This window comes from Mandrillus leucophaeus, unplaced genomic scaffold, assembly GCF_000951045.1.
Source record: "Mandrillus leucophaeus isolate KB7577 unplaced genomic scaffold, Mleu.le_1.0 Scaffold289, whole genome shotgun sequence".
Taxonomy (NCBI): Eukaryota; Metazoa; Chordata; class Mammalia; order Primates; family Cercopithecidae; genus Mandrillus; species Mandrillus leucophaeus.
In genome coordinates, this window is record NW_012103020.1 from 1,799,535 (window position 1) to 1,810,986 (window position 11,452).

Genomic DNA, 11,452 nt, shown 5'->3' on the forward strand with positions numbered 1-11,452 from the left:
GTGGGGTATGTGTGTGATTTATGTGTGCTGTGCTGTGTGTGCAGTGTGTAGCGTATCGTGTGGTGTGTGTGGGGTGTGTGTGGGGTGTATGTGTGCTGTGTGTGCGGTGTGTAGTGTATCGTGTGGTATGTGTGTGGTGGGTATGTGTGTGCACTGTGTGGGAGTATAGTGTGTGTGTGTGTTGTGCGAGTAGAGAGTGTGTGTGGTGTGTGGTGCCTGTGTGCCTATAGAAGATGGAAAGGTGTCCTCAGAGATTAATTAGACACTGACTTGGTCTGACAGAAAGTTGAGGGTGGGAAGGTCTTATGAGTCAATTTGGAGGTTATACTTGATAAATAGTGAATGTTGAGTTAAATTGGGTTCCCTCAAATCAGGTTTTTCATCGCAAAAACAGCACATGCATGCAGCAACACATGACGCATTCTAAAATGTGCATACATCAAAGGCAATGTGTCCTACCACTGTCCTGGCTCGGTGGCTCCGAACTTGTTCCCTCTTTTCCCATCCTGGCCCAGCGCAAGACTCGATTTCACCCCGAAGTCACTCTCTAGTACTTGTGTCTCACCTGATTAGGGGCAAGGTGGCAGCTCATGAGTGTCCGGTGTTGCTGGACTGGAGACTGGGAGTTTTCCACTGGAGCGGGGTTGGGAGCAGGCACAGGGCTATGCTGGGTAGACTCAGGGAAGCAGATCAGTGCCACTCCACGGGGGACACCAACCCTTGGTGACGGGTGGTCCTCACCTTGGGGCAAAGCGGCAGCACCTCAGCCCCTCTCAGCTTGCTGCAGCTCCCTGGAGCCTGCTGGACTTTCTCTTCTGTGGGGGATCGTAGCTGCTCCTCGTCACCCACCCCTGCCCCTGTAATATGCCTCCTCCATTTCTTCTCTCTAGACGTGGGGGTTCTACCTAAAACTTCGCTCTGTCAGTGTATGGCAGAGTCTTCCTGCTCTAGATTTAGGGCAGAAAACAAAATTTTTTTTTTCTTAAAAATTTAGTATTTGCAACATTTTTCTTGTTCTGTGGTCTGTGGTTCATGACAGGGTAACTATAAAGGGATCTGGTGAGACTAAATGGGGGAGAAACATAACGATTAAATAATATGAAAGATTCTAATATGTATAATTTAAGAGTGAAAGTCCATCATCATGTCATCCCTTAGAGAAACCACGATGTTCTTTCATATTGTTCTGGGGCTATAATGATGTGCACACACAAGATACAATCATGACGGTATTATTTACAGAATGGGATCTTCCCGAAAATACTCTTCTGCATCTTGTCTTTTCCACTCGACACACTCGGACATCCTTCCACACTGTCCCCTGTAAATCAACCTCGGAATCTTAGAGGGGAGGAGGAGGAGGAGGAGGAGGATGGTGTTTTGGGGAAGTTGCTCAGGCAGTTCTGATAGTGGCTCCTCCCTCACTCCCCAGGTGCTGTGGCGTGATCCCTCTGTGATTAGACCCCCGCTCTCACTGCTCCATGCCCACAGGTGCTGTGCGTCAGTGCCACAGCAGCATGCTTTTGATCACTGTCTTGACTTTAAAAGCATTCTCTTCCCTCCCTCCCTCTCTCCTTCCTCCTCCCTCCCTCCCTCCCTCCCTCCCTCCCTCCCTTCCTTCCTTCCTTCCTTCCTTCCTTCCTTCCTTCCTTCCTTCCTTCCTTCCTTCTTCCTTCCTTCTTCCTTCTTCTCTTTATCATTTCAAAAAACCACTGAGTATAAAGGATACCGTTAATGTGGAAAAAAAGAAACCACAGTAAGGCTTTTCTCTACCTTTTCTTTGCTGTAGATAGAACCGTGACTGAACTTTGAGCGCTCTGAGGAAGGAGACATACTCAGATGCCCACCAAGTAACCGAAGGTCGTGCAGTCTATAGAATGTGGCTTTTTGCCCCTTGGGGAAAAAGCCCAGGAGGAGCAGGGCTGTCTGGAAGCAGGCTCTGCGTGGAGCCTCATGGCTGAGCAAGGAGTCCTTTAAAAATAACATTCCTCTTTGTCACTGATATTAGGTTTTCTCACAAGATGTATTTGTGCTTCTGCCTAAGAGCATAGAAGGAAAGAATGCAAAACTCCTGTGATGTTGTCATTAATCCGGTTGGTGTGGAGAGGAGACAAGCTGCCACCTGCCCCCCCCGCCCCACATCCCCCTCGCTGAGTGCTTGGGTTCCTGCCTCTATCAATCACGAGGCTTATATTCCAAGGCTGGAGGTGGTGCGTCTACTCAGCACTACCTCTGTTTTCACACAACCTCTATTCTAATCTTCATGGTCAGGGTCAACAACAGCATTTCAGCTTTTCCCCGAGACAAGGGAGATAGTTCAGCAAATATCTCTCTAACTTCAACATTCTGTCTCTGTCAGATCAATAAGGAACATTTTTTGACAAGTCTGATGTTCAGTGTTTAGGAGGAAGATAACCTTCCTGAGTGGAGAGAGGAAAGATTTCTGTGCCGCGACATGAAGACTCTTGACTTTCATCCTCAGCTTTGTGGAAAGTGGTGTTTTAGGGTAATGGGTGGTTGGTTGACTCCTTTTGCCTCTGCGACAGCTTCTTTCTACAAGGACTTTTTTCTTAAGTGCAAATACCAAGGCTAGTAACAAGCATTACAAGCTGTGACACCAGCAATCATCAAGAGGAATAAGGAAAAACAAACAAAAAAAGATAGCCAGCGAGTAAACGACATTATTTGATTTTCTTAGGAATAAGGGACACCATTCTATTATGGTGAATCAGGAGGAGTTACTCTGATACAATAGGTGAGATTTCCATTCGGTAGAAAGTTAATCCCACTGTTTTACAATCCTTTCTCTAGTGTTTTATTTTGGTGACTCTTCCTTTCCATTTCACCAAAGAGAAATTTGAGGTACTGATAGACTTGGTAAATATTATGGAGCAAGTGGAATTTGAAACCTTTGTTCTTCATTTGTTAAGAGAGGGTCTCTTTTTTTGGGTGGGGGACAGGATCTCACTCTGTCGCCCAGGCTAGACTGCAGTGGTGCAATCTTGGCTCACTGCAGCCTCTGCCTCCTGAGTTTGAGCAATTCTGCCTTGGCCTCCCGAGTAGCTGGGATTACAGGTGCGCACAACCACGTTCAGATAATTTTTGTATTTTTAGTGGAGGTGGGGGTTTCACCACATTGCCCAGGCTGGTCTGGAACTTCTGAGCTCAAGTGATCTGCCCGTCTTGGCCTCCCAAGGTTCTGGGATTACAGGTGTGAACCATTGTGTCTAGCCAGGATCTTTTAATCTCAATTTTCATATTCCTCCTGGGTTTGAGACCAGATGATATTGTAGATGCACATGAGAATTTCAGTTCAGAGGCAGGAAACTCACTGAGGTCTGAGAGTGCCACCTCACACTCAGTTTGGTCTGGTCCTACTTTCACCTGGGAGCTCCCTGTGCAAAGAGCTCTGGTTTGAGACCACCCTGGATGAACCATTCTATTTCCTGCTGTCAAGATGCTTGGGGTGCAAGACAACAAACCACTGGTCAGATAGAATCTGAACTGTGCACTTCCAGTGAAGTGAGATGGATCCAAGGTATTTTTTTCACCCCTAGGAGAAAGAACAGTGAGTTTGGTAGGGCTCTCCTGTGGCAGCTTCTGAGCTGCTCAGAAGTCTCTACTTTTAACCCATTTGGACGAAGAGCATTCACTCTGGGGCAGACCAATTCCAGTTGAAGCAGATATATTAAAACGATGGACTGGGAGTGTAGATACTTATTTGAGGTCTGAAAAAGAAAGCCGGGGCTTAACAACTAAGAAACTAACTGAACCTTGTTAGAAATCAATGCATCAAGTGTAATTGAGCTGGTAGATGAAGCCCCAGCCAATTGGAGGCTGGGATTTGGGCACCTTCGTTTATCAGCTCTAAGCCTAGTTTGGTTCACTGATAATCCAATAGCAGTTCTGTATGCTGATTGGCTGGGGGAGGTTCTCTTCTCCTACAATGAGAAGATAATCAATCATGTTACTGACTTTTGTCTTGGCGAAGGTATTTAGATTTCAGCCAGCTGGTTAGCTGCCTCAAGGCCACCTGCTTGACTGAAAAATAAAGAATCCGTTTCTTTCCCTTTGCAAGGAGAAGGGAGGAAGTATTGACTTGTGTGATAATTTTAGGGGGATGATTAAATTTGGCCTCTTAGGCTCCAGCTGAAAATTCAATTCTGATGACTGGTTTTTCTTTTCATACATCGCTGCGCAATCCTGTGTACTGCCATGGCTAATGTTCCTGATGCTGATTGTCCCTTCACTTTAACAAAGCACAGAATCCCCAGCCCACTCTCCATTTCACGTGCCTCCCAGCTACAAGGACATAATGAGGAAATGCACTCTTTCTGCTTAAGAATGCTACGAGTGTGCAGGCATGCTTAGAGGCTTTCTCAAGTAACACACTTGCTCTAAAGGAAAGAATCAGAATAGTGATGATTTCTCTGGTGACAGTTTGTAAAATATACCAGTTTCCTTTTGTGCATTTCAAATTTATAGTGCAGTTGGTTGTGCATTTGGTGCCATTTGGCTGAAACGTCACAATCTCAGATGCCAAAGTAGTGAACACGTCCAATGTACTACCAGCCGGCTAAAACCTGAGAGTCATTCTTGACTCTCTCATCCCCTGCATCAAATCCATCAGCAAATCCTGCCATTCAGTCTCCAAAACATGTGTCTACACTTCCCATTTCTCCCCACCTTTGCTGAATATCACCTCTGTAAAAGTCTCATTGTCTCTCATCCGGACTACAGCAGTTGCTTCCAAAGTGATCTCTCTGGTTTTGTTTTTGCTTTCCTACAATCCATTCCCCTCCTGGCAGCAAGGGTACTGTTTTAAAAATCCTATCAGATCACAAAGGTCCCTCTATAAAAATCTTCTTATAGCTGCCATGATAATTAGACCAAAATGAAGCGCCCTACTGAGTCTTCAGGACCTTATGAGAGCTGGCCTCTGTCTCCTTTTCTGACCTTATCTTATATATCTCTTCCTCTCCTTCATCATGTTCTAGTGATTTCCTGAAAACTTCAAGTTCCCTTTCATCTTAGGACCTTTGCACTGGATATTTCCTATTCCTGGAATGTTCTTCCCCTAACCAAGATTTTTACAGGGTGCCAATTTTTTATTCATGGTTCAACTTAAATGTCAACTCCTCAGAGACTCTTTCTTGACTACACAAGCGAGTACAGTCCTTCTTATTTTATTATCCTGTTTTGTCCTCAAAATAGCACTAACTATTCCCATACATTTTTCTTATTTGTTGATAGCCTGTCTCCTTTATTAGAATGTAAGCTCTGTCACTGTATGGACTTTGTCTATTGTGTCCAGAAGATCCCCAGTGCCTAGAATAGAGTTTTGCAAATACTAGGTGCCCAGTAAATGGTTATCCAGTGCATTGGTGAGCAAAGAGGTTTTCCTAAATGATACAGGAAGAGGATGCTTTAAGTGTGGCCCTATCAGGACTTAGGGAATGAGGCTGAATGTTTTTGCAGGTTTATTCCTGATTTATATTCGGGGCTTCTAAGTTGTCAAGGATTTTCTGAGGCCTAATGTCTGTGGTGCAGTTAAATGCACTCAAACAGTGACAACCTCTTATCTTGGGGAGGTAAGAGACTGACCCCATTCTCAGCTGATCTGATCAACTGAAAAGCAAAATGTGTCGTTAATTTTAGGATCCATTATATGTGACATTTTTGTCTTGCTAAAGGTTAGGGGGCAATAGGAGAACTGGAGAAAGCTTGCTAACCAATGTATCTTTATTCACATTTAGAAATTAGTTGGCACTGGGGACAGTCCGTGTATTCACCCTGATTTGAGGTCTAGGTCTTATTTTTCCAGGAAAGACTGGTGTCTGTGCGGTGTCCTCAGTGTCTAGAATATCTTATTCATGCATAAACAAAGGGCAGGCATGATTCAGATAGGATGAATCCCTGAACCTCACAGACAGGAGAAAAATGTAGAGTCGTGATACTTAAAACATTTCTCAGCCTTAGTTGTCAGCGCTGGTACCCACTTCAGCACATTTCTGAAATGAACTCTGTTAAGGCTAGGTCAGCGACACCATAAAAAATTTTTTTGCAATTAAAAAGGCTTAAAGGGATCACTGGCAAGATGGCCTTTTTTTTTTTTTTTTTCCCTTTTCTTTTTTTTTTTTAAACAAGTCACTAAAAGAAGAAAACTGAATAGGTATATTTTCTTACATCAGTTTTGCCCATCAGTCAAAGTGAGGGGACCCAGGCTGAGAAGGGCCACTATTTGAGAAACTCCAAAGAGCAAGTTTTAGAACTCAGTCTTTGCTTCAGAGGCTGTTTTTAACCTCATGAAGGCATCTATCAGGAAACTTCAATGGTCCTTACAGAAAAAGATAATAGGAAATAAGACAGAGATAAATAGCTAAATGAGAAAGCTCTACCTTTTGTAAAAAATTATACTTTAAATTCTGGGATACATGTACAGAACGTGCAGTTTTGTTACATAGGTATACATGTGCCATGGTGGTTTGCTGCACCCACCAACCCATCATCTATATTAGGTATTTCTCCTACTGCTATCTCTCCCCTAGCCCCCAACCCCCAGATAGGCCCCAGTGTGTGATGTTCCCTCCCTGTGTCCATGTGTTCTCAGTTTTCAACTCCCAATTATGAGTGGAAACTTGTGGTGTTTGGTTTTCTGTACCTGTGTTAGTTTGCTGAGGATGATGGCTTCCAGCTTCATCCATGTCCCTGCAAAGGACATGAACTCATCGTTTTTTATGGCTGCATAGTATTCCATGGTGCATATGTGCCACATTTTCTTTATCCAGTCTATCGTTGGTGGGCAAGCTCTACCTTTTAGGAAGAGCAATAGGCCTTACTTTTAAAGTTTACCAGAGGGATGGTGGTGATTTAAAATTTTACAGTAAAGAAAAGCAATGACATCTGCCAAATCACATAATATTAAATGCACATTTTACTGCATTTAACCCATCTGGGCCTCGGAAAATTAGATATTACTGACTGTTTAATAGGTTAACTGACATACACCAAATGAGAGGTAATAAAATTAATGAAGAAGCAGTAAGAGTCATGTGTCTGGAATCTTCTTAGTGTTCTAAGAGGGAACAGCTGTTTTCATGAGCCATCCTGTAATGATAAGATACTATGGGAGGGGATTTTAGCCTTTCTTTTGAATGAAAGGAAATTAGCATCCATAATGAGAGATGATCTCAGATAAGGAGTTTTATTTATTTATTGCACATACACGAATTTTTAATCACAACCTAGTTTCTAATAGTAGAAAATGTATACAACTTAAATGTCTAAGAATAAAGGAATGCTTTAATAAGTTGTAGTATATAATTAGAGTGGAGCACCATGCAGCCATTCAAAGTGATGTGGTAGAAGCTGGGTGTGGTGGTGTATGCTGGTAGTGCCAGCTACTCTGGAGCCTAAGGGGGTAGGACTGCTTGAGCCTAGGAGTTTGAGACCAGCCTGGGCAACATAGCCGGACCCTATCTCTTAAAAAAATATGTGATAGAAATAAATTTCCACAAATGTTGCGGGTGTGGGGCTTATGCCTATAATTCTAGCGCTTTGAGAGTGAGGAGTTTTAAATCAAAAACTTGCCTGGTTCATTCAGATAGTTGTTTGGAATTACCAGGAAAACATCCATAGATACACACAGTCACACACACACACATACACACTGAGAGAGAGAGGGAGAGAGAGGGAGAGAGCACAGAAGTGACCACATAATTCTCTGAGGGAATGGAACTGAAGGTTTAGAGAGTATTGGAGGCTGGAAGATCTTACAGAGTAGCCAACCTGAACTATCTCCTTTGCCAACCAGGAAACCGACATCAGAAGGGATTGAATGACCTGCCAGGAGCCACAAAGATCATTAATGACTAAGCAAGGGCTAGAACCTGGGCGTGTCAACTCCGTCTTTCTAGACAGAATGGGAAGTTAGAAAAAAAAATTACAATTTCTAATGTCCATTACATTATTTCTGAAATACTGTCTTTCTGCAATGAGACGGCATATATAATGAAAGCACTATGGAGTCTGAGTTTGAACACAGAATTTTCTACTCTCCACCATCTGATTTTGGGCAAATCACTTCACCAATCTGGGTGCCTGTTCCCTGATCTTTTGGAAACACAACCACAGGCAGTGGCAAGCTTTAGAGACAATATATGCAATGGCTAATGTATAGTAAGGACTCGGTAAATGGTATCTACTGTTTACCAACCTTTGTATGTTTAACATGTTACAGGGCACTGGAGTCAGACTGACAGGCTTTGAATTCTGCTTTCACCGCTTCCTAGTTCTGAGACCTTATTAGTTCTGTAAGCATCAGGTCCTTCACATTTAAAATGAAGAAAACAAAAGTACCTACTTCCTAGAGCAGTTATGGAGATCTAATAATATAGTTCATGTATAGCGTTTAATAGCACATTGCACATTAGAAAAGTTTGATAAACATTGACTTTTATTATAATCATTTTAAATTTTGCCATGGAGGATATAGGGCAAAAGTTAGTAGACTCCTTCTGTTAAAGGTCAAATAGTTAATACCCGAGATTTTGCAGTCTTTAAGATCTCTGCTATAACTACTCAACTCTACCACTGAAGGAAGAAAGCAGCCCTAGACAATATGTAAACTAATAAGTGTGGCTGTGTTCCAATAAAACTTTATTTATAAAAACAGATGGTGGGCCAGACTTGGCCTGTGGCTGTAATTTGCTAATCCCTGATATAGGGCAACTAAGAACTCTTGCTCTAATGGCTTCTGGAAGAAGACATCTTGTTGATATAAGAGGGTAGGTGTCTTCTTTAATGAAAAGAAGAACTAAATAAGTCACCTCCCCTTTAGGCAGTGTTTCCTATAATCAGACCCTGTTCATGGTAGCATTTACTTACAGTGGGGCAAGAGACTCTCTGTTTGCCCTCTGACCCCATCTTGTTTTCTTCCACAAGACATGGCCATTCAGGCTCATAAGGAGGCCAAGAACCCAAGAATCAGCCTAGTCACCTCCACCATTCATTCAGTTTCTAGGATGTGCTTGAATTTCATTTTATGATGTTAGTGTTCAATGTAAGGACATTCCTTGCAAATGCTGTGTAGTTCTGATTTTAATACAATTTTCAGTTTCCCTTATTACAAACACTAGGGGTTCTCAGTTTTTCTTCCCTCTGTTTGTGAAATATCAGGTGGCTATGCCCTTGCTTTGATTCATAAGACCCTTCATAAGAAGGTCTTCAGAGACATGGTATTTTTGGCCTTTGCTGTCGCCTGGTGATCTTTTCCTATTGTTCATAAACCTAACGAGTGGTGGGTCGGGTGGTCCACTTCTGAAAATGATTAAAGGTGGCACTTTGCTCCAGAGTGGAGGTGTAATCTTATTAATCTGGTACCAGAGTACGTCTTGCAGGCAGAGAAAAGAGAAATTTAATCTTGGCCACCCTCACATAGAGTATCTAGACAATTTATTTGCTACTTACTGATCTGGGCTCCAAGACTATAGAAAGAAGCATCTTGGGCAGCCTCAGAAATTAGAGGCTGAACTCTGGCAAATGAACACTCAGTTGCTTTATATTCAGCATGGTGACTGCCATCAGTAGTTTAAATGGTAGTGGGCCAATCAAGAGGGTCAGGTTCCAAGACTTTATTGACAGTAATGATACAGGGTTAAGTGTTCCTCACAGAGCACATGTGCAGAGAAAGCTATTTATGGGAAAAAGGAATCAGGTCCTTGTGGCCTCACAGCAAAATCCTGTGACCAATTTTCTCTGCTTGGAGTACAGGGGCTGTTCTGCTCAAAACATTGAGCAGGATAGGAAACTTCTCTGTCATATTTCTGACAGTAAATCATCATATTATTTCAGAATATTGTTATATTCTGAATATATTAGGCAGATATTGCTAATTAACTTTTCCAGAATCCTCCTTCCCAGAGACCTTTGGCTTTCTAAGGGAGCATCAGATTTGTCATCTTTGGTGAGAATTCTGGAGAGTTAAAAGGTTATGACCTTGCCATGTGTCAATTATGGCAATTTGTTGTTTTAATTATGTAAACAGTGTTTTTTTTTTAATAGGTATTAAATATATATTTACAGCATTTTCTTGAATGTGATTTCACTTTTTTCTTTCTTTCTTTTTTTCTTCTTTTGAGAGTCCTGCTCTGTTGCCCAGGCTGGAGTGCAGTGGCACGATCACAGGTCACTGCAACCTCCAACTCCTCAGCTCAGGCAATCCTTTCAGCCTCCCAAGTAGTTGGGACTACAGGTGTGTGCCACCATGCCTGGCTAATTTTTTAATTTTTAGTAGGGACAGGGTCTTGCTATGTTGCCCAGGCTGGTCTCAAACCCCTGGGCTCAGGAGATACTCCTGCCTTAGCCTCCCAAAGTGCTGGGAATACAAGCATGAACCACCATGCTCAGCCTTATTTTCTCTCTACAAAATAGAGTTGACATTCCTTCATAGTGGACTCCATTTCCTCAGTGTGCCACCTTTTTATTTCTGAGGAAACATGAATTATCTATTAATTTTGGATGAATAGATGATGAATTAATGTACAAGCTTCTGAGAGCTATTTACTTTTGAATAGAAGATTCTGTGAGACACAGTACTTTAACCAAAAGTAGTGTATCTTCAATCAAATATTTGGTGTGAGGGAGTGCTCTGTGTATGGTGGTGGTGGGGAAGGTGGGGTTGGAGAGTGAAGCCATCACATGTGTAGCTGGCTGCCCGATTGTGAATAAAGCCATGTGCCTTATAGCAACTATGTGGGACCGGACAAAATAGAGACAGGGAGGAACAGGCAATGAGGGGATCAGTGTGGGGAGCTCAGAAAAAAAGGGTTGCAAGAAGAGTTTCCTCAGTCACATCAGATACAGCTAAAAAGTCCAAGGGATTAAGAATCAGTTCAGACTATGTGACTTGGCAAAATAGTTCAATTTGATGATTCCAAAGAGAAGTTTTAATGGTGTGGAGAGCATGCAAGCCATATTTCTGATGTGCCCAGAGAGAATGAGTGGTGAGGTGATATTGCTAGTAAAGAAGAGATCAAAATAAAGCAATATTTGAGGCAGTACTAGGGTGAGCCTGAGACGAAATGATGTTCCCAGCAGTCTTGCTGGTATCATGGCCAGTCCGTGGAAGAGCGGGGCTGGGATCCATCTCTCCTGATAGCAGCCAAGGAAGGATCTTCTGTGGAAGAGGAACATCAACATATTTGGTGACAGAAGGAAAAGACCACTGGAGGATAGGATGAGAATGCTGGAGAGGCAGTTGGTTTTTGAGAAAAAGAGAGATCTCTTCTTTGAAGGCTAGGAGGGAAGATCAAAAGGTTGATCTTTTGAGAGGCAAGAGTGCTCTTCGCTCAAGGGAGGCAGATGGAGGAACACTGTTGGGTTATCGTGCTCCCTGGAGAAACCATGTTGATGGTCAATGAAATTTCTCTTTCTTTCTCTCTCACCTACCTCC